The sequence below is a fragment of the Agelaius tricolor genome, unplaced genomic scaffold, assembly GCF_023055355.1.
Source record: "Agelaius tricolor isolate 1412-34295 unplaced genomic scaffold, bAgeTri1.0.p SCAF_1, whole genome shotgun sequence".
In the NCBI taxonomy this organism is placed as follows: Eukaryota; Metazoa; Chordata; class Aves; order Passeriformes; family Icteridae; genus Agelaius; species Agelaius tricolor.
The window spans coordinates 88862889-88884710 of record NW_027269261.1 but is presented as its reverse complement, the minus strand read 5'-3'; the positions used below and the strand labels follow the sequence as shown (position 1 = coordinate 88884710).

At 44.3% G+C, this 21822-nt stretch overlaps 1 protein-coding gene across 3 annotated transcripts in view; it reads left to right on the top strand.

Moving 5' to 3' along the window:
* Positions 1-1061: 1061 nt before the first annotated feature.
* ELOVL5 (ELOVL fatty acid elongase 5) overlaps positions 1062-21822 on the top strand; it is a 39545-nt gene continuing 18784 nt past the window's right edge. The window contains exons 1-2 of one of the 3 annotated variants that reach the window (XM_071442597.1): positions 1151-1191; positions 2354-2427. The gene's annotated coding sequence lies outside the window, so the exon portion shown is untranslated. Of the gene's footprint in view, positions 1192-2353; positions 2428-21822 lie in introns of all 3 variants that reach the window. The other 2 variants (XM_071442606.1, XM_071442590.1) reach the window with 2 other exon arrangements.

Genomic DNA, 21822 nt, shown 5'->3' with positions numbered 1-21822 from the left:
AAGGAGCAGTGAGGTCTCCCCTCAGTCTCCTCCAGGCTGAACAGACCAAGTGACCTCAGCTTCTCCTCATATGGCTTCCCCTCAAGGCCCTTCACATCCTCGTGGCCCTCTTTTTGATAGTCTCAAATAACTTGATGTCCTTTTTATATTGTGGTGACCAAATGTGGTAATTGCTAACTGCTTCCCATAGAGTGGAGATACTTGATCTTGAATAAACCCCATGCAAATTGCTGCTTGACTCCTCTACTTTGCAAAGCAAAGCTGCTCTTTATTTACGTAGCATTTTCATTTAATTAACAAAGAGATGGAACAAACTCTTATGGAGGGGAAAAAATTAAAAGGTCATCTTCCATCATGAGGGAATACATGAGAGAGGGAAAGAAACAAACTGGTTTCTTCCTGTTGGCCATAGGAACATCGAAAACCCTCACTGTTGCCCCGTTAGGACCTCGGGGAGGCAACGAAGTGTCTGGAGAGCATGGACAGAACTTTTCTTCCTCTGTTGAGCATCCCTGCCATTGGAAAGGAGCCAAAGAGGGTGCTTTGAGATTCTTTCCTCAGACATCTGACACTGTGGGGACCTGCTCAGCATATGCATGTAAATTACACAGCAAAACCAGCGGGTTTATTATATGATTGAGTTAAAAATACTATCTACTTAATTGCAGCCAGAGCTTACATTCAAAAATGCTGTCACGTTGCGAAGCCCGTTACTTCAAAACACAGGAAACGCCAAGTACATCTGCCCGGGACCGTTAATGTAGGCCCGCGGCTCACCTCATTATGAGAGTCTTTAATTACATGGTCCGATATTGTTTTTCACAGGGCCCCCCGCTGCCATGGCCGGGCTGAGAGCCCTCAGGGCCCCGCTCCCGGCTCTCGGCTCCCTGCTCCGCGCTCCCCGTCCCGCCCGGGACCTGTTGGACGCGCCGGCCCCAAGCCCCGGGCGGCACGAGCCGCTCCCGAGCCGCCCCCGCCGCCCGATTGGCTCTCTGCCGCCGTGACGTCATAGCGCCCCTCCGCCGCCGCCCGTGAGCCCCCCGCACCACTCTGACGTCACCGTCAGCCCACGGCCGGCGGGGGGGCGGGGCCCGCCGCCCCGCGCCCGCCCCCCGGCCCCGCCCCCGCGGCTCGCAGCGGGACAGACCAGCCGGTGCCGTCCGCCGCCCCCAGCGCCGCCGCCGCCGCCAGGTAGGGCCGCGTCCCCGGCCGGGAGGGAGCGCAGCGCCGGGGCTCCCCGCCCGGAGACGGGATGCGGCGCGGCCGCCCGGGCTCGTAGGGGGATGCGGAGGACGAGGGGGGCGGGGGGCACGGCGGGCGGGGGGCGCCGCTCCGCGGGGCGCGCAACAAGTGCGGCGGCAGCGCTGGCCGTGCGCGGAGCGGAGGGGGGGGCTTGGTGCCCGGCGGGGCTGCGGCCGGGGACGGGGCCGGCAGTGGCGGGCAGGCCGGCCGGCCGGGGAAGGGAGGGGACGGGGCGGCGGAAGGGACGGGGCTCTCGCCGGGAGCGTCTTTTCCCCGGTTTAATCAAAAGCATGATGCAATCCCGCATTGCCATGGATACTGCATCCCGGGCGGCGGCGGCAGCGCTTTCCGCCGTGCGGGGCACGGGGTGGGGTGAAATAACAGGAGCAGGAAGGGAGGAGACCCCGCACCTCAGCCCCGTCCTCGGCCGTAGCTGCCTTGCCGGGGAGCTCGCGGAGGGCTGAGCGCTGCCACGGCTCCGGACAGATGCCCTGATCCGTCCTGTTCCGCCGTGACGGGTGTGCGGGGTGTGCATCCCGCCGGCCCGGCCCGCTGAGGCGGCCGCTGCCGGCCGGGGGAGCAGCCCGGCGGAGAGGCACGGTGTCAGCGGAAGGGCTCGTCGGCCTCGGAAGGGAAGGCTGTTACTTCTCCTTCTTCCTTGAGCTCTTGCCCAGCGCCCCTGACCGCCTTGCTGGGTTAGAACTGGAGCCGCTGCCACGGTAGTTCGGTACTCCGCGAGTCTGAGTGTGGGACAGGGAAGACGCCGCGTTAAATCAGGAAAGAGCTCAGCCCTGGAGATGTGCAGTGCTTCTGAAAGGGGCCGGCCCGTTTAGAAACCTAGGTGTTTAAGGCGTACATGCCTTAGGAAATGAGCAGAAAAGAAAGGGCAGACGACAGAAATGTGTCAGTGTGTCAGATGCCTGGGCAGGGACTTCCTTAAAAACTTTATGACTTTGCTTTTATCTCTTCATCTCCTGGAAGCCCTCGGGTACCAGCAGCATTAGAAGCAGTGCCTGGGGTTATGTGAAGTATTCTCTTGGGCATTGTGTCTTCTCCTTCTCTGCCTGCGTTTGTTGCTTTTCTGCCCTCATTCCTTTCCCCTGATTCCCAGGGATGCAGCATCTGAGGATCCCGCTCCAGAGAGCTTTCCGCTATCGATCTGTGCTGTGAGTCTGCAGACAAAAGGTCAGTTCTGCAGACCTGAGCAGGAGCAGTAGCACCTTGGCTTGCTCAGCACGGGGGCTCCTGGCAGACAAGAGGCGTTTCTCCCTCCCTCCCTCCGGCAGCCGTGTGCGCTGCCCGCTCCGTGCCCCGGCCGCCGCTGAACGGCAGTGCCCCGCACGGCTCATTTGTATTCTCAGTGCTTCGGGTGCTCTCTGATGCCGTGGGATTCTGTGCCATGGCCGAGTTCTCGTGGCTGTGACAGAAAACTCCAGCAAAGAGCTCAGCCGGCTCCTAGCGATGGCGAGGAAAACAAGGCAGGGGCATGGCTGCACTTGGGATGCTTCCCATCAGGAAGTCTCTAAAACCGCTCTGTGCAAATGGAAACACGCCCTGCAGCTGAAACTAGAGGAGGATGAGCGTGCAGGCGTCTCCCGTGGCGGCACCGCTTTCGCCGGAGTTTTGGGCCAGGTTGCTTCCAGGGTGAGGTTATCTCTGCCAGAGCGGCTCCTGCCAGGACTGGCAGCCGCGGCTGGAGTTATCGCCCCTGGCCGCGGCTGGGTGGAGGGCTGGCGGCTGCCAGGTTTTTGTAGATGGGGGCTAGTGGTGCCGCTGCATCAGTATTAAGCTGCTAGCATAGAGGGAGGGGATTCATTTGGTTTAAGTAAGAACTTGTGAATAACGCTGAGGAGTTTTGCGATGTATTTCACTCTTAAGTCCTTCTCGCTCCTTTGGTGCAGTCACAGCCCGAGATTTTCCTCTGCTGTTGAAATACTCCATAGCTAGAGATAAGTCCTGGTGCAGGCTCACCGCTGCTAACAGCAACTGAAGCTGTGTCGGGGAGAGTCAGCCTGTGGCACACGTGATCTAAAGAGTCTGATGCTCTTTAGCAATAAAAGCTGGAATTTTTAATATGAGTATTCATGTATTTGTCGTACACTAGACATAGTCTGCTTTCAGAGCAGCGTGTAGCCAGTGCGTGTACTCTGGCTGGAGGCAGCTGTTCTTGCGCACAGAGGGAGGATTTTACCTTAAACTTGTGGTACCTGGAGATAGCTGGGGTCAGCTGGGTGGAGATCCCTTCCTAACTTTATGTGAACTTAGGAGCAAATGAAAAGGACCACTGTGCTGAGTTTGCTGAAATTAAGCTTGGATTTGCTCTCAGGGATGTTTGTGCCAGCTGATATTGGTCAAGAGCACTAGAAGACATGCCAGAATTTTGCTTGACTTTACTGAATTTCGTACAAAGCACACATTACATATGTAATGCATGCTGGAAGTTCTTTGTGTTTTTTATTCATAAGTAGCTAAGTGAATTTGTCACTCTCCTGTATTTTAGCATTCAAATGCAACTAGGGAGAGCAACAGTGAAATGAATATGCAATGTGGCTTTGTCTTGCAAGCTGGCAAAGGTCTGCCTGATGGTCTCTGTGACTCATGCTGCTTTTTAAAAAACAGATGCACTATGTGAGTTAAGTTAGCCTTTACCTAGCAGCAGCTGATCAGATGGACTATCTTTGATTAAAACTCATGCATATTTGGTACTTAAATATAGCATCATTAATAATACTTAGTTTATGTGCCGTCTGACCAGTCTCTGGGTTTACCTATTGCAGTATTTTTATTAAGTTGATCTTGTTCTTAAATTTCTCAGCATGAATTCTTCTTGTTACATTCTTTGTCTTTAGTACAGCCAGAATTGAAATAAAATATTTTGAATTCTCTAGTGTGATCTCTTCTTTCCCTGCTGACTTTCATTTTGTATTGTTTATAAGAGAAATTAACTGAAAGATAACAGAACAAAAAAAAATAAATTGAAATAGTACTGTAGATCCATCAGGCCTCTGGACAGTTCCTTTATTTGCACTTTTTTTTGCAACTTGCTAGGAGCAGATTTTTGAAAATACGTTTGAAGATTCAGATTTTTGGGAATGATGGTGGAATTGGTAATATTTTAGGATTTCAAACTGATCTGGTGCTCAAGTCCAGCAGCCACAGATGGAGATCCCAGCCTAAGTGATCCAGAACTGCCCCTTTGCAAGCATATTCCTTGTCAGGGACATTCAGTTGCTAATTGGTTAAATGCTCTCAAGTACTGAGCTGACCTCATTCCTTTACCTTCCTCATTTTTGGGGCAGTAAACATTGCAACATCAAAAGCTTCTGTTTCTGCTGAGCTCGGTGGAAAAAAAAGACACCCAGACAAAGGACAAGGTTAAAATACTTGTCTTCTGCCTTCTTCTGGTGGTCTCAGCAACCCTCACTCGGTGGCAGACAAAGCAAATCTCCCAGTTAATGCTGTCTGCATCCCACCTGAGAAAAAATGTTGGGAGAGAAGCAGCAGTTGCCTAGAGTGCCCTGTTAAAACAGGGTCGTGCCTCTGTACTGTTGTCCCCTGTGACCGATCCTCTCGGACCTGGTGCTGAAAGGATGTCAGCAGTGAGCACTCACTCTTGCTGCTGCCTGCCCCGTGGCAGGGCAGGAGCAGTCTGGTGGTGTGGCAGGGTGGGCTCAGAGCCATCTCAGGTGTCACCCTGCTGCCCACATGGCAGGGGACTTAGCTCTCTGGGTCTGGGTTCCACCACAAGGGCGGGAAGCCAGAGTGCCTGTGCTGTGTTCCCTGTGACAGTTCATGCCAGGAAGGCTCTTTGGGACTGAGAAAGTCCTTTGGAGTGAATGGGCTCTTGGTGGTGTGTTTTTGGATTTTTGGGTTTGTTTTGGTTTTTTTTTTGTTCAGGACATGGAGGTTTTGTTTTCTGGCTTTGAACTAGGAGAGGCAGGGGTGCTCTTTCATTGCTGAAGAGAAGAGCCACAAATACCTCTACCTATTCTTTCTTGGCATGTTGTTTTACTCCTGCTGTCTTAAAGTGGATCACAAGCAAAATGTTGGCTCTTCACAGCTACAAAAGCTCCACTTAGATTTGGCAGCTCTTCCTTTAGGGTGAGAAGGCATGTATAGGTAATTATGCTGTTTACTGTAACCTCCCCTGCATAACAACTTATTCATTTTGTCTTCTTAATGTCAATCCTCTTTTGTTACCTTCTGCCATTACCATGTCCTGAATTGGTTGTGTGGGGATGAGATCTATAAAACTGTTTAGATAGGAATACCATGGTGGCTCTTGGCCTCAGTTCTTGCAGTTTTTGTTTTTCTGTTTTTACAATGTACAAAATTACATTCTTCCAGACTGCAGCATAAGCTTTTCAAAGCTGTTTTGCTGTATAATAGACTAAAGAAATTGATGCTTTCTGCATGATACTCAGAGCACACTTCTCCTTGTGCATCCAGACACTTCAAAAAACTGACTATAATCTTTGTAATGTAGTTGCTAATTTGTTTTGTGATTATTAAATGTGCTAAAAATACAGAGATTCCTGCAGTTGATGCACACTAGCATTGAAAATGCTTTTTCCCTTAAATGGAAGAACACACAAGGACAAATGAAAAGAATAATCAATGAATTACACAGAAGCTGGTCTGTTTAAAAACTTTTTTCCAGGTCAGATTGCTTTGCTATGACCTTTCCTAAGGCTGTTTAAATTTGGTATTGCAGCAATACAGTTAAGAGAGCATTGCTTGGGCTGACATCCCTGCAGTTCCTGAGTGCTGATTGGTAAAAGTGATTTATAGCTGGGTTTCTGAGGGCACCAAAGCCTGTTCCCATCATCCAACAGAACAGCATTTAGGTCTCTGTTTGATGAGGGTAATGCAAACAGTGACATGAATTGATTTTTTGATTGACAAATCAAATAAATGCTGCCTTCAGTCTTATTATGGAAATAACTTGTAGTTGCTGTCGACTGTGTATGCATTGGGTCTCCTTATATCTATTTAATGAAATTAATCTCCTGAAATTTATTGCCTTGGTTTCTCTGTTTGTGTTTTCGCATTTAGAACATATTATCTTACAGGGCAAATAAGAGCACAAGAGCAAACTTGTCTGAAGTATGTGGTTGGTAAATGCTTTCCTGCTGTATTGGATGCATTGGAGAATTATTTTCTTGGTGAAATAGTCGACTTGTGTGAAACAGGAATAAACCTTCTTACCAGGTGTAGAGATTTTACAAAAAATGCGTGCTGCTAAGTGCAATTGTCACTTCTCCATGAAGAAATGAATCATCCTACTTATGCTGAGCTCAGTGCTGTGAGTTGAGCTGGCCTTGACATCCCATTGCAACTGGGTATTTTTCATGCCCTTATTAAAACTTTATTAACTGTAGAGTTTGTGCTTCATTAATGATAGTTTTGTTAATGACCAGTGGCATACTGGGCAGGTAGAATTATACAGACATTTCATGAGCTTGTATTTAAGCTAAAGTTGTCTGTGTTTAATTGACCTCTATGTCAAAACTTTGTATCAAACATATGCCTGCCAACTGATATGCTGTGGGCAGTGGCTAAATATGCTGACTTGCCCTAGAATTTTCAGGAGATAAAATTTGCTTGTGCAATATAGCAAATGTGGAATAAACCTTTCTTCCTGCATTTCCAAATTGTGCTCTGCACTTTGATCCCTGCATAACCCTCCTCTTTGAGACTCTGGGTCAGTGATTTGAGCAAAGTGACTGCTCTTCTGTTATCACTTGGAAGCGCTCCTCTCCCTCTTGACCTTGAGAAATCTGTTTCTCTTCTTGCCAGCTGTCTTTGCAGTCATTGGAGGGTAATTGCTTTCTTCCTGTGCACATGTTCAGGCTCTCTGCTTTAAAAACTTGATTTCAAAAAGGAGGTAGTCTTGATTTCAGGTAACATCCCAGCTTTTCTGTATGCCAGTGGGAATTTTTGTTTGTGTCACCTTAAGGATGTTAACAGGGTTAGACAATAACTAACAAGTATTATTTTGCAGAATAATGTAGTTTAGTTTATTAAACCAAATACACCTCATATGTTTAGCTAGTTAATTCATAAGCAAGCAAGTTTACCAGTTGTTTTTTTTTTCCTCCCTCACTTTTTGCTGTTAAAAGTTTGCTGGGAAGCATTTTGAGTGAAAGCAGTATTTCTGCTGTGCCTGTGTTGCCTAAAGAGCCCTTAGCAAGTGCTAGTTGGGGGAAAACGCCTTCTTCCCTTAGATGCCACACAGTTAAGGTTTGGAGCAGACCACAACTTTGTGAAGGAGCAGCTCTTCTGCTGAGTTAAAATCAGCTCTTAGAAATCAATGAAAGAAATTTACATTTGCCACTACTGTATCGTCACCATAGTGGTCTGAAAGTAGAGGTCTAGTCCTTGAGCTGATCCTGTGTCCTCAGGTTTGGGTTCACTTGAGACATTGAAGATTTGGGAAACTATAAGCTTTTGTACCTTAATCTATATAGGCTTCCCTTTAGATATATTACTTCTGTGTACATAATTGAATCAGAAACCTTTAGTTAACCTTTTCCTGAAGGAATATTTCTTGCTCCTGGGTTACTTTTAAAAATGCTAGTGTTTCAAATCATCATTTTGAGAATCATCTCCTTGCCAAACAGTAGGGAGAACCTTTGACTTAAATAACAATAATTAAACCTTTAACTGGTTAGGAGGACGACATTCTTCAATGTTTAACATCGTCCTGCCCTTTAGAAAAAGAAACCTGAGAAACCTTTTTGCATGCTGAAGTTCAAATGTCATGTTACTTCAGGGGCATGGCCTGTGTGCTTGCTGGAAACGCTCTGTGGGGTCAATTCATTCACATGGCTGCTCACCTGCTGGTGAGGAAGGGCCACTGTTGGGAAAGGCACACCAGTCTGGATTTGGCCTTGGAGGACACAGTGAAAGTTGCACTTGCATTTTATGTACGTGCTTCTGTGGGTTGCAGGGCAGCAGATGCTTATGGTGAATGTCTGATTGTGGTTTGGTGGTTCATTTTTGTTTTGCAGTATTGATGTGGAGAGTTTGCTCTTAGCTGATCACAGACCCTGTGAACTGGTGCAGACTCATCTGGTTGTCCTAAATTAGGGTCATGCATTTATCCCTTGCATTTTACATTTATCCCTTGATTCACTTGGTGTACAGTGGCATTTTGGCATGTTGTTAAGGTTTGCATTAATCTTGTGAGCATGACTTTGTGCATGCATAAAGCCTCATTAATGGGGAAAATACTTGTGTTTGTACAGCATGGTGCAGAATGTTCTTTTTTTATCAACATATGTGATAGAATGACAGAAAGTAAGCTGCCAGTACAGTAGGCCTGGCTACTTACAGATTTTTTTCTCTGGGTCTGTAACATGTCTAAGCAGAAAAGCCTCTTTCAAAAGATTTGAGCAAGTTTTTTAGTATTTTTTTGAATTCTGACTTGTTTGCCACCCAGAAGGTGCAGCTTAGACCATGGTTGCCTCTGCAGCCTCTTGTTTGCTCTGGCTGTAGGAGGGGTGGGTGGGTTTGCCAGGCCTCAGCCATGGGCTGGGAAGGTTTATGTGAGTGTCTCCATCACCATCTGCAAGAGCTTAAAACACAGTGTAAGGACTAGAGGAGAGCACAAGTACGAGGGAACACCAGCAATACAGGGTGGCAGATCCTTACACGGAGATTGAGAGAGATGGCACTGAGCAAGTCAGTGAGGAGTACTGCGTTTGTTTGTTCAGCTAAAAAGGAGGAGTAAAATAATAGTAATACAGGTAATCACAGAAAGGCCACTGTGTTTCAGTGTAGATCATTGCCCTGCTAATGCATGAATTGTTGCTGCAATTTTCTTTCTCTACTTTCTTATAAGTAAAAATTGTGCATGGCTGTAAGTCATTTTTAGAGTTGATGGTGTCAGACCACTTGTCATGTGAGTTTAAATAGTAAGAGCTGTGTGTCCTAGTTTCATCTGGAATAATTTTCTTCTTAGTAGCTGGTACAGTGCTGTGTTTTGGGTTTAGTATGAGAATATTGCTGATGACACACTGATGTTTCAATTGTTGCTGAGCAGAGTGTGCTCTAAATCAAGGACTTACCAGTGTTCCATGCTCTGCCAGTGAGCAGATGCATAAGAGACCAGGAGGAAGAACAATCAGGAGAACAGCTGACCCAAACTGGCCAAAGGGATATTTCACACTGCAGAATGTCATGGCTAGTGTGTAAACTGAGGGGAGTTGGCTGGAGGCTCCAATTGCTGTTCAGGGATGGGCTGGGCATCAGTCAATGAGTAGTGAGCAGCTGTAATGTGCATCACTTGTCTTTCTTAGGTTTTATTCCTCCCTCTCTCTCTTTATCTCCTTTTTCATTATTATTATTGTTGTTGTTAATGTAATTGATAATTTTAGTCATTTATTAAACTGTTCTTAACACTCAGGCTTTACCTTTTTCTGATTCTCTCCCCTATTCCATCAGGTCTGCAGAGGGGTGAGCAAGGAGCTGTGGGGTGTTGTTTACCAGGTAGGGTCAAACCATGACACTCTGTCCTCTGGTTTTTGCAGCCCTCATTAGGTTCCCAGTAATTTTTTCTAGAGGCCATACCCAGTTCTCCACTTTTACTTGACAGGTTCCCAGAACCTCTAACTTCTTTATTCTTTTTTTAGCCCTTTGAAAACCATCATCATCTCCCTTTGAAGCACACAAAAGCAGGCTGCAAGTCTGGTCATGCCTTGCAGAATAAAAATAATATCCTTTGGTACTTCTTTGTATTGATTTCTTCTTCCTTCATCACTGCTAAGTGGCTGCATTATGGTGCAGGAAGGGACTGCTAATGTTGTTTTCAAATGCTTCTCTTTTTTTTAAAGTCTATCTTAATTGGCTCATACTTTCTAAATTCAGTGCTCCACTTGTTTAGATCAGAGACTCCAATCTAAATTCTCATTGAACAATTGCAGAGCTATGATGAATTTCCAGTTGTGCAGACTGAATGCTTCTTGGTTTCACAAAACACGTCAGGCTCAAACAATGCATCAGCTCAGGTATCGGTTGCATATAGCACAGTGCAGTTTTCTAAGCATCTGTGGGATTAACTTTGGGTCTTAAAATATACATTTAGGAAGCTGTTAAAGTACAGTTTTGGATCCTGAAGGGTGAGAAACAGAGATGTTTCTCTGTGAGAACACATTAGTGTCTCCAGATTTTAATTACACTTTACTGTCTATGAAAAACAATCCTCTTGGAGTGTTTTATTTACATCCTTTAGTGTTGTGTTGCCTTCAAAGGAGAGATGCATGGCCTTGGAAGGAGATGACCATCTTTGAACCTGCAGTGACTAAGGGGCCAACTGCACTTGTGAAGAAGCCTAGCAGAGGTGTGATGTGGTTTTCCACCCCTCTCCTTAATTTTTTGTTGCTGCAAAAACACACTTTTCACACTTTTGTATGTCTGTCTGTATCTCTTTTTCAGTCTTTGGTTTTAAACTCTGACTCACCCAACACCCTGAAGGGTTGTTTTGCAGAACAGAGGAGCAAGGCTGGGTTTTGCACTGAACCAGTGAAGCTTCATCAGCCATTGGTGGTTCTGGCACATCCTCACTTTACAGCATCACTGCTCTTCTAAGATTCTTATCAAATTCCCACCTAAGCTGTCAGTCATTAACGTGAGAGTAGAATATTAACAAAAGTTTTTGATAGTTTTTAATTTTTGTTTTTTACCCCACCCTTATTCCTCCACCACATACTAGTTCCAGTGTGGGGATATGAACTTGAGCATTTAACTCCCTGGTCAAGAATAACAGGTCTGTTTAATTGAAGGGTCCTTTTGCTGCTGTTTGGTTTAGAGATGACACATCTGTGTGGAGGGCTTGTATTACACAGAGATAAGAACATTGTGGAAAAATAACCTGCAACTATAGGAATGGTGTTTTGGCACTTGAAAAATTGCTTAATGAAAGAGGTTTTTGCACAAAAACATGTTTTACTTTTAGCACACAGTAAAAATAGAGATGTGGTCGTGGTGAGATTCCAGAGGAGAAGACTTTGAGACAGCTGCTGACATGAGAGAGCAATTTAATTGTCTGAAACATTATTCTGTATCCTCCACAGTCTGTACAAAACATGTATGAAATAGGTACACTCAGAATAGTACTCAGAATGTGCTCAGGGTTTACTTGCTGAGCAATTTCTAATATGTTGATATTTTTATAATTAATGCATGGAGTCTTAATATAGAGGCAAAAAAGCACATCTTTTGCCCAGAGTTTAAAGAGTTGCTTTACAAGTGTTGCTGATGAAACACTACTTGATTCTGTCCTTTCACTCCTGGCAGAACATGAGCACTTATACACTGTAAGTAAGGTTTTCACTTTGCTGCAGTCAGCATTGTTTCCTATGTGTAAATCACCAATTGCACAGCAATGTGTTTTTGTCATCTAATAAATGTAATAATAAGCTTTGGGCATCAAGTGAAAAACACTTGGTATTATCAGAAAGTCAAACTTCCAACTGAAATTTAGTCTTGGGTTACTGTGTTCAAGATGTGTCTCAAATCACTGGTAGGGTTGTTGTTTGTTGTTTCTTACAGCACAACATGTTTCTTACAGTATAACATATAAAACTGTGAAATAAAGGAGATTATTCCCCTCTGTCCTCAGGCCAGGGTGTAGTAAGAGGTTTTCATCATATTCACTGTCTGCTTAGCTTTTTATTTCAGTCTTTTTCTCTGTATTTATTTTCATTAGCCCCACTTCTCTTGGAATACTGTGTTTAGATTGAATGAAACATTCAAGTTATCTTTCCTTGAAAGAAACGTTTTGTTGGTTCTTCATGTGTTTGGTCTCTTGATGGTTACCTTTTTCTCCCTTCCCCTGCCTAACCTGCCTTGAGACCATCCTTAGCCCTGCAGTTATCAAGACAGAAACAGGCTAACACATCCTAAAATCTGTCTCTTTCATAGTTTGAACATATCAAGGTTGGGGTTTTTTTTGTTTGCTTTTTCCGGTGCAATAATCTGTCAGTTCCTGCTGCTACAATTATAATTAAGAAATCTTCTAAGCTAGCTCTGCATATCCTGTGTGACCTTTTGTTACTTTGTGCTTTCTTTTTTCTGCAAGTTTTTGTACTTTTCACTAGAACCATTCCTCTATGTAAAATGTTGATTGTCCAATGCATTTTATTTTGGCCTCCTCTTAATAGCATTTCAGAGTTCTGCATTAGACATTCTGCATCTTCCATTGTCTGTCTGTTTCATTTGCCTTTCTTTCTGCTGTGGTTCCTTGCTGGGTGCAGTGTGTTGGCTGTGCTCATCTTCAGCCATGTAGGACCTCTTCATCACCCACATGTTCTCATCGTGCTGCTGCTTCTCCTGCAGTAAATCAGCAGTGGGATGGACCCAGCTGAAAGCTGACCTTCTTGCTTGGTTGGTTTCTTTGGGGCTACCTCAGTTTTTCAGGTTCCTTCCACCAAGGCATGGTGGAGAGTAGGGAAGGAATGAAAGCAGCCTTGCAGCTGTGTCACATCTGTTCTTGTGTGTTCCTTGTTCCTGCACACGCCCTGGGTATGGCAGTATAGATGGTTTGTGGTTATGGTTATAGAGTGGACCAGGCTGAATGCAGAAGCCAGAGCAAGGATCAGGTGATGTGATGACTCTGAGCCTGAGGGCTGCTGATGGGCATGAGCTGGCATCACAAGTGGATGGATGGAGATGCATATCTTTGGGAGAGTGAGTTGCTGAAGATGTTGTTTAAGAGGCTTTACACACATTGTGAGGCAGAGGAGACATGCCTGGTGCCCCACTTTCCAGGGGATTGCTGCCCTACAGAGAATGGGATATCTGCAGGGTTGGGAAGGAAACCTGTCACCTGCTGTTTGGCTGGATATTGCTTTGTCCCCATATTTAAAGCAGATATATTACATCAAGTTACAGTGCTGACCCTGCTGTTGTTCAGTGCTTGTGAAAGTAGGAAGCAAATGAAGCAAAACCATCTGCATCTTGGTGCTGGAGCTGGGGGCTCAGTTTAGCTGTGTTCTTCCTTGGAACAGACTTTAATGGCAGCAGGGTTCTCACTGCACCAAGAATTTGATACCTCTTATTGAAAGAAAAGAGTGGCTAAACTTTGGAGGAAAGGTACCTTTTCCTAGAATTCACTGCCTGACTTCTGCAAGTAACTGAAGCCTTTATATTATGAGCTTGCAGAAAACATCTTGGAAGTTGCCAGATATGTGGAGTTTTTTTCCTCCAGTAGTCTTATTTAAAGTTCATAGAAAGAGCAAGTGATAAGATCACACACAGCTGTACCATTACAGAATTTCCTTTTAATTGTTTGGCCGGTCTTTCTACCCTTAAAGCAAATAATAAAATATAAGAAACCACAGTACTTGCCTCTTGGAGCAGGGTCTTTTGATGAAGTAACATTTCAGAAAGTGCTGCCAAAATCAAACAAAGAAAATGTGCAGGTACCAATGCTTTATTTTCTGTCTTCTCCAGGACTCAGTCCTCTTTCATGGGCCTTTGTTACAGCAATGGTTTGGTACCCCAAAAATTCTCAGCAGAAGTTGGTTTGACATGGGTCTGATGCAGGCAAGGATGTTCGGCTCCTCAGGACTCACCAGGCTTTGCTGTCCTGAGCTTCTATAACAGAAATGCCATCAGCTGGCTGCATGGCTTTGGCAACAATAGCAATTTACAGATGTGTGAAGTGTTGTACCAGAAGGGAAAGCTGTGGGGGAATGATCTGACAAATGCACCTATGCACCTGTAAGAAATCTCCTGTCTCTTTGTTTTCCATCCCCATGCCGGGACATGTTGTCTTCACTTTCAGTACTCCTTCTGCACCCTGGGCAGGAACAAGGTCAAAAAACTTGATTTCTATAGTGTTAGCACCTTTTTCCTTTAGAAAGGCAGTTAGATCTTAAAGGTAGTTGATTTTCTGAATAATGAGCCCTTTCTTTTTTTTTTAATACTGTTTTGAAGACAGGGGGTTTAACAGGGCATATAATGGTGAGGATTCTGTCCTGAGCAGCACAATGCCATGGCATAACACTTGTAGCTAAAGTATTTTTTTTTTAATTTTTACTTCTCAGAATGGTAGGAAAAGGAGGAATTTTTTTTGTACCTCTTATTTAAAGTTAGCTGTCATTCATACCTACCTGACCTCTATTAGTACTGTTTACTTATGTATGATGGTACAGTCTGGCATGATGTTTAGCATCTCAGAATGAAGGCACCAAGTATTGCTACAGCTGCAGCCACACAGGGTTTCACAGGTGTACAGCCAGAACATAGAAAAGTTTTAAGATTGACTTCTCATAGGATGGGTGACTGTATAAAGAAATGGGGTGCATTTATAGTGCCAGTATGCATCCTTTCTTATTTTAGGTAAAATTACAGAAATTAATTTGTATTGAGGAGTGTAACTACTTCAGTGTATTGCATGCAATTTTGTGTGCTGGGGCTCTCCAGAGAATTTCACTTCTCCCACAGCACTCCAGGTACAACCCCACAAGCACTGGAAATAGAGTAAGCACATAAATAAATACTTAACATAGTGTAGCTTGCCTAAGGGTGACTTGTTTGTGTGCTTTTTCAGTGTGATCTATTTTCCAAAACACAAGTGGTCCTCTGAAAGGTGTCAGTTACCCACCTGAACACAGGGGTTGTAGTTTCACATCTTAGGAGGGCATCTTAATTCAGGTTTTATGTGCACTCTTATCCCTGTACAAGTCAGATTTGCATGGTGTAGCATTACCTTTGTGACTGTCATGCTCAGCTTTCATGGTCTTCTAATTCCTCCACTTTTCATTGGATTGCTGTATCTAGTCAGCATGTGAACCTGAGATAACCTTTTTATAGCTAAGCTTTGTTTACAGAATAACTGCACACAGCCATTTTTTGCTCTTTACAGTGTTTCACACATGCAGGAGAATTTTAAGTACTTTTATAAATTAGATGGCAAACTTTCATGTGTCAAACTACTAAATGCAAAGGAGGTAACCAAGAGTTACATATCTCCATACTTTGAGTTTTACTCTTGAGATGTCCCCTGGGTTCAGACCTGAGAGCAGGATTTTGGCAGGAGGAAGTGGGCAGGTGGATGACAAATATTCTTGGTGTTCAGATTTGGTGGTGCAGCTGCAGGTGTTGGAGGAAATGAGGGACATGTGGATGAAAAGTCCCACTTGTCACTCTTTTTTCCTACTTATTTTTAAATTTTATTATGCAGTTATGAGGCATGGGCATTTAAAGAAAAGGTAAGTTGAAGCTTACTGTCTTGAGTACACAGTGCTCTTGAATGCAATGGTCCTGCAAAGCTGGGCTTCTCCATTTTTGTCTTACTGACTGTAGTCTCATTGGTTCTGTTGTTAGAAAATGCAGTGTTTTGACCAAGAAGGCTCATTAAAATAGGCTTTGGGGAATGTAACTTTATTTTTCTCCTCTGTAATCACAGCGATTACAGGAATCCCATTATTAAAGGAGAGAAAAAAATTTCAGACTTTCTTGCAGGTGGCTTTTGAATGAAAGATATGAAACCAGAAATGAAAGGTCTGGACTTAGCTTTTTTCCCTTCATCTTCTCAGCTGTCTTTAGCTTCCCAGGCCTCCTGAGGCTAATTTTCAGTTGTGAGCTGCAGTTATCACAGAATAAGCTGAGGTGAAACGGACCCACAAGGATCATGAAGTCCAACTCCTGGCCCTTCACAGGACCATCCCCAGGAGTCACACCCAGTGCCCAAGAGCATTATCCAGACACTTCTCAAACTCTGTCAGGCTGATGCTGTGACCACTGCCCTGGGGAGCTGTTCCAGTGCCCAACCACCCTCTGGGTGAAGAACCTTTTTCTAATACCCAACTTACACCTCCCCTAGCACAGCTTCAGGCCATTCCCTCAGTTCCTGTCCCTGGTCACCACAGAGCAGAGATCAGTGTCTGCCCCTCCTCTTCCCCTCACAAGGAGCTGTAACTGCAGTGAGGTCTCCCCTCAGTCTCCTCCAGGCTGAACAGACCAAGTGACCTCAGCTTCTCCTCATACAGCTTCCCCTCAAGGCCCTTCACCATCTTGGTTGCCCTCCTTTGGAAGCTCTCAAATAGTTAAAATATCTTTTATATAGTGTGGCACTCAAAACTGCCCCCAGGGCTCAAGGTGAGGCTGTCCCTGTGCAGAGCAGAGGGGGACAATCCCCTCCCTTGCCCGGCTGGCCATGCTGTCCCTGATGCCCCCCAGGACAGGATTGGCCCTCCTGGCTGCCAGGGCACTGCTGGCTCAGGCTCAACTTGTCATCAGCCAGGACCCCCAAGTTCTCAATTACAATACCAGCACAGCTTTTGTAAAAAGATGGAGCTTCAGATTCAAAAAGTAGCTGCTAATAAACACTGCCCATAGTGCTTTGGGGAGGGGGGCTTTGAGCAAAGCTATCTAGCAAATGCTGTGCTTTGGCTTTTCTTACAAAAAGTCAACCTTGTTGCTCTTGTGCCATTTACATATTCCCCCTATTTCATCTAACCTAGTTTGTTACAGACACTCTCCTCTGTTTCACTCTTCTGTTTTCACTTTCTTTTTCTTTTTAATAAAAAGGAAGCAGTTCTTAAACCCTAGGCAGAAGTTCTCTGCAGTGTCATTGCTGTATTGCAATCACAATTGCAATTGCATTTGCAATATTACAATTACAATTGTCAAAATTATTACAATTACAGCAGTTGAAATAAACCTGCATGCTTTGCCTTTTCTTCCTCCACATTTTATTTCTGTAGATGCTCCTTCAGTCTTGGCTGTGTTGCTCTCACAGCATGGGCTGTAAGCTGGCAGCAGTGAGGAGGTCTCCAGGATTGCAGTGCTAGGGTATGGGCACAGTGTGCAGGCACAGGATATAGCCCCTGGACACTTCATTGCAAGAAAATGCATCCTCTTGTGAAAACCATAGTGCTGAGTGATGCCAGATCTGCTGCTGCTCAGGGGGGTCTGCAGCATGAAATGTCCTTGTTTGTAGATGGATGCTGGATATATCCTTCTGGCATGTAGAGGCAGTCATGAACCATTTTTCTCTGATTCTTAATACTTCCATGAGTGTGTTTGTGTGCTTGTTTCTAACTTGCTCTTCCTGCTTGGCCATCACCCTTGGTGTTTTCCCTCTGTCTGAAGTCATCCCATGCCATATCAAGAGCTGTTGAGTGCAAGGGGATGAATTTTGTGTGAGTGTTCTAATCCTAGGACAGTTGAATCCTAATTTGAGCTATTTTAGATCTAATCCTAATTTGAGCTATTTTAGAAGGTGTAAATAAAATTGCAAGAACCTATCATTTCTATTAACTTGCTTATCTGAAGATCATTAGATTCTGATTTCATGAGGTATTGTGTACTGAGTGCAATTAGTTATTCTGTTTTGCAGTATTCTTTCTAGTATTTATTTCTGTTCTGTAAAATACTTTCTTACCACATAGCTGTTTATGTAATAAGGTAACTATTACTGAAGGATTTGAGGGAATGGTATGACAGGAGAAGTAATGTCATGAAATTACATATACATATATATATATATATGTAATTTCATGACATCAGTTCTCCTATATATTACCCCCTATATACACCCCTTCCCAAAGTCTTTCTTTAAACCATGCATTTTCAAATGGTTTGAAATCCCACTGAGGTTTAACTGTTTGAAACTAACTTCTCTCCTTTGTCCCACATTTGTTACACTTCTCTGAATTTTATACAAATTAATTATTTCTAAACTTTTTTTATGCTGGTGCTGCTGGTGAGTGTGAAAGCTCAGAACTGTGGATCCTGGAGGGTTTGCTGCTGATGCCAGGGGGCCAAAAACTTGAATCACATTGCTAAAGATAGAGATTTAAAATAAAGTTTAAAAATATCTTCTTGTATTTTAACAAAATTTAAGTGCAAAATCTGCAGCACTCATGCTTCACCTGGTTTCCCATAAAATAAATATACCTCCACTTTCAGATCAATATGGACTATAGCTTATTCTGAAGTCCTTTCTATTGCTAACATTAAGCGTGGTTGGGCCCTATGAGGGTGTTCAGAAAAGGAAGAAAAGGGTAATCTGGAGGTGGCAGGAAGCTGAAAGGCAAAGGGAACACATTCAAGGGGCAGTTAGGGCTTGGGGAATTGAAAGGAGAAACTGGGCAGCTTTGGCAATGGACAGAAAACGGTGACAGCTTTGATTATCAGTGTTGTCTTCCAGTTCTCAAGCAGCCGAACGTTTTCAATTCCAGTACAGCTACAAAAGCAAACAGCAGTGTGATCACTGGGTTTTTGGAGGAGGGATAGTTTGTACTTTTGGAGGAAGAGGAGTCACCTCTGCAGTGGCAGGGACTGGCAAACATTACTTTAAAGAGAAAACACAAATCAAGACTTCCAAAAGCAAAAGCAAGTGCCTAAATTTAGGCTTCGAAGTCCTAATTTAAGAACAGAAAGTGGCTGTTTTCCAAAAGGCTGAGCAGCCAGGCCTGACAGCACATTTCTCTCAGAAGCCAGAACAATTATTTAGATGCCTATTTTGGGGATTTTATTAGAACTCAAGTTCAGGCACTTAGCTGTGAAAACTGGGATCTGTTTCAGGGAGTTCTTGAGCAGCCGGGTGAGAGCTGGAGGATGCTTCTGAAGGGGAGCAGGCTCCAGTGCTTTGAGCTTTCAGCTTAAAATGTTTTTTGTTTTTTGGTTTTTTTTGCTGCTGTTTGATTTGCTTAAAAGGGTGCCATGGGATAGAAAGCAAACCTTTATACTTTTGTGCATCATCTTTACACCTAGAAAATTACTCCAGGAAGAAACTCAAGAAACACCATCAAAATGTGATGAAGAATTCTTAAATTACTTCATAGCATAAACCCTCTAGAATGCATTTTTGTGGAAAGCGTAGGGAAGAATTTCCTTTGAAGGGCAGAAACTGGTTGAAGTCCTCCAGTATGTAGTAGCCATTTCCTCAGAGAGTAGTTTACATGCATTAGAAGAGCAGGCTGTCAGTGCTGGTAGCCTGTATGAAACACTTTCTATAAATAAATTTTTGAAATGTATTCTACAAGACAAGCATGTTTCTGTGTAGGCTTTAAACTGTATTTTTGATTGTTACACCAATAAGCACCAGGGCTATCAATGCCTGGACTGAGCAGTAGGACAGAGCTTCACATCTGCTGCCCAAATATTTGTGTGGTTGCTGGAGCATGGTGGCTGTCTCAGCTCATAGTGCCAGAAATGAACCCAGGATGCCAAAAGATCCAAAAAAAACCTGTCTGTCAAAATCCAGAGGATTATTGAAAATGTAGTATTATAATGATGTTACTCAATTTGTTGGGGCAAGGTGCAAATTTACCCTTTGTTATATTTGTGTTGCAGAATTAAAGTCCAGTAATTTTGTTTGTTTAAAGCATCAGATAGGGTTTTTTTCTGAATTAGATATTTGGACTTGGAGGACTGAAATGTCTTCCAGACTCTGAGCCAATTTGCCCTGGTCAAGTGCCTTATTGCGCTGGTAAAAATTGGTGGCAGAGAGGATGATTTATTTTTCCATTGTAGAAAGGCAGGTTAGGAAAAAATAACTGGTGTTATATATATAACCTCTATATATAGAGGTACATGTTTTACAAAGCATTGTGTGGCCCAATTGGGTCTTTTTTCCCTGACTGTAGGTACTGAATAAGGCTATTCATGTAATCAGTCATTTTCTACAAGGCCTTTGACACAGTGCCCCACAACATCCTTCTCTCTAAATTGGAGACATATGGATTTGATGGGTGGATTGTTCACTGGAAAAGGAATTGGTTGGATGACCACCTCCAGAGAGGAATGGTCAGCGACTCAGAGTCCTGATGGTGTCCCTCAGCGGTCCGTGGAGGGACCAGTACTGTTCAGTGTCCCCATCAGTGACATGGACAGTGGGATTGAGTGCACCCTCAGCAAGTTTGGCAACAGCCAAGCTGAGGGGTGTGGTTGACATGCCTGAGGTGCCATCCAAAGGGACCTGGACAGGCTCAAGAAGTGAGTCTTGGGAGCCACATGAGGCTCAGCAAGGCCAAGTGTGAGGTCCTGTTCCTGGGCTGGGGAAGTCCACAACCATCAGCATGGTTTGGAGGATGAAGGGATTGAGAGCAGCCCTGCTGAGAAGGTCTTGGGGGAACTGGTAGAGGAGAGCTGGCAACGTGTGCTTGCAACCCAGAAAGCCAGTTGTGTCCTGGGCTGCAAGCAAAGCAGCGTGGCCAGTAGGATGAGGGAGGAGGTTCTGCCCTTCTGCTCTCGTGAGACCCCACCTGGAGTGCTGCATCCAGCTCTGGGGTCCTCAGCACAGGAAAGACCTGGACATGTTAAAGTAGATCCAGAGGAGGTTAGAGAGCTGGAGCATCTCTCCCTATGGAGACAAGCTGAGCAAGTTGAAGCTGCTCAGCCTGGAAAAGAGAAGGCTCCAGGGAGGTCTTATTGTGGCCTTCCAGTACCTAAAAGGGGCCTACAAGGAAAATGGCTACAAACTTTTTAATAGGGACTGTAGGGTTAGGACAAGGGACAATGGTTTTGAACTAGAGGGCAGATTTAGACTAGATGTAAGGAAGAAGTTTTTTCAGTGAGGACATTGGAGCACTGGAAAAAGTTGGTCATAGAGGTGGTAGATGCCCCATGCACAAAAACTTCCAAGATTGGATGGGGCTCTGAGCACCTTGAGTGGAAGATGGTGAGGTAGTTGGACTAGATAAGCTTCAGAGGTCTCTTCCAAACCATTCCATGATTTGTGAATAGTGTGCCTTGTTGTGGGATGACTTGTAGGTAAAGGAGCTGCTGATCTTCTCATGTGTGCGGTCAGCTGCAGAATTTGCTTACCTTACTTTCAGTATTAGGAAACAGGCCAATCACAGTGTTTCAAATGGCCACTGGTTTAATTTTTCTGGGAGTCGATGTTTCTCTGAATTGGGAAACTATTCTAATTTAAAAAGAACCCTTGTAGTTGCTGCTGTTGAAGCAGTGTTTAATGTTGTGTGGCTGTTGGCAGGAGACTTGATGCATTTTCACATGACCCCCTCTCGAACAAAAGCAGATTGTTTCCTTCTGTTTTTCTGTTACACAAATGAGTTCCTTTTGAAACAATTTCTTTTTCTGCAAATTCTGGAAATCGACACCAGGAGTAGTTTTTCCTTTGCTGTGTCTTTTACAATCTGCTGTCGGATAATGCTGGCACAAAAAGCTGTATTGGGGTACCAGCCCAAAAAAGCTGAGACCTCTGTAGAGACCTCCTCCTCTTGGGGAATGAGTTTTCTTTCAGTTTTATGGAGAACTTCAATGTGGACTTTCATTTCTTGCTGTCTTTACTATAGCTAGGCAGAGTTTGTTTCTGGTTTCTAACTTGTTTGATTTACATATATGCATTTTTAGTGTACAGTGAATGTAGCAATGTATGTAGCAAGTCACTTCTGGCATGAGCTTTTTTGTATATTTTAGTACAACAAACCTTTGGTTTTGTACCAGCCAATGCCATCTGAAGCCTTTGCCTGTGAGAAGCAAGGTTAAAGTCAGATGCAGATTATTGGCTGATGCAGTGCTGCATAACTAGGCCAATTAGTACTGGATCAAAAGAGCAACAAATTGTTTAAGTGGGGATCTCAAACAACAAAATGAATC